Consider the following 2,009-nt stretch of genomic DNA (forward strand, 5'->3'; position numbering starts at 1 on the left):
TGCTTATCAGTCCAGTGATCAGGATTTATGTCCACTTAGTGTTGAAATGCAATTCGTGTTGAAGACTGCGTAGTCTCACATCCATCCAGAAAGTAAGTTTGTGCCATCTGCATAAAGCACTTTGCTGATGAATCTTCCTGTGATCCCGATGCCACATTCTTCTTCAGACAGTCCAGGTACTCGAGTGTTTTGCTCAGCATACAGATTGAACAGGTATGGAGAAAAGATACAATCCTGAAGCTTATATTTGTTTGCCATTCCAAAGTCAATTTAAAAATGAAGAGAATTGTGTGAATTTAAAAAGTAAGCATTTCATTTGTCTGCTTTCAGTCGAAAATCATCTGACATTAACAAAGATATCCCTCAAGCCATGACCTTTTCTGAATCCTGTATGAATTTCTGTGAATTCCCTGTCAATATATTCTTCCAGTCATTTTTTTCATGATGGGCAGAAAATTTTACTGGCATATGTTGTTGGTTGCTATGATATCAATTCTGACTCATAGAGCCCTTATGCATAATTGGTGTTGTTGTGTATCATCAAGTCAGAATTGACCCATAGTTGACCCTCTAATAGGTTTTAAGTGGAAGTAATCACACTAGAGGTGATTGTCCATTCTTCTCCCTCAGAGAAGCTAGTGAGTTTGAACCATGTTCCTCTGGGATTGCAACACAACTTCTTATCACAAGGCCACCAGACCTCTCTATATATAATAGTTGATGCTGTTGTTATGTATCATCGAGTTGCTTGCGACTCATAGAAATCTTATTTACAAAAGCCCTAAATCCTGCTCTATCCTGTGCCAACATTATTGTCTCTGAGACAGCTACCCTCATTATTACAGTCACCAAATCAATCCACCTCATCAAGCGTCTTCCTCTGCTGCACTGTCTCTTCACCCTCCCAAACATGATGTCCCGCTCCAAGAACCAGTCCTTCCTTGGAATATGCCCAAAGTTTGTCAGATGTAGTTTTCAGAATCCCTGCCTCCAAGGAGCAGTATGGTTTCACCCTCTCTAGGAAGAATCTCCTTGTTCTCCTAGCAGTCCATGATATAGTCAACACCTTTCTCCAGCACCACAGCTCAAAGGCATCAATTCTCTTTTTATCACCCCTAGTCATTGTCCAGCTCTCTGACTCATAGCAAGTAATTGCAAAGATTATGGGTTGAATCAAGCACACCTTAGTCTCCAGACTGATGTCGTTGCTCTTCTGTACTCTGGAGAAGTCCCAGACAGCTGAATTTCCCAATTCAATTTGTCTCTTGATTGCCTGGCTGCTGGTAGCAACAGTGTTGACTGTTAAGCCAAGCAAACTAAAACTGCTAACATTCTCAATCTCTTCACCATCCATAATGATGCTGCTAATTGGCCCAGTGGTGAGAATCTTTGTTTTCTTGATGTTGAGCTTCAATCCATATTGAAGGTCGCAGTCCTTTATACTCTGCAGCAAGCGCTACAGGTCCTCTTCTGTTTCAGCAAGCAGGGTTGTGTCATCTGCATAACAGATTATTGATGAGTCTTCCTTTAATCCTAATGTCCCATTCCTCTTCATACAGCCCAGTGTCCCGGATGATCTGTTCTGCATATAGATTGAAAAACTATGAGTTAAATGTTATCCAGTTCTCCACCATGCTCGTGATCATTGGTATGTTTGAGCCCATCAGGGCAGCTATTATAAAAATCCATTGCATGAAGGGATGTCCTTATTTTTGATGACCTATTATTTTATGAAATAGAATGTCATTTTTAATGATTGATCTCTTCCGATGTGCAAAAATATTCTAATGAGGATATATATGCATCAGAAAGCTGGACAGTTTCTCGGAATGATAGAAGGAGAATTAATGCCTTTGAGCTATGGTGCTGAAGAAGAGTATTGAATGGACTGTCAGGAGAACAAACAAGTTTGTCCTAGAGAGGGTGAGACAAGGCTGCTCCTTGGAGTCAAGGATTCTAAAGCTTCGTCTGACATACTTTGGATGTGTTGCAAGGAGGGACCAGTCCTT

This window comes from Elephantulus edwardii, unplaced genomic scaffold (assembly GCF_000299155.1).
Source record: "Elephantulus edwardii isolate Elephantulus edwardi_28Jun2011 unplaced genomic scaffold, EleEdw1.0 scaffold00175, whole genome shotgun sequence".
NCBI classification, from domain to species: domain Eukaryota; kingdom Metazoa; phylum Chordata; class Mammalia; order Macroscelidea; family Macroscelididae; genus Elephantulus; species Elephantulus edwardii.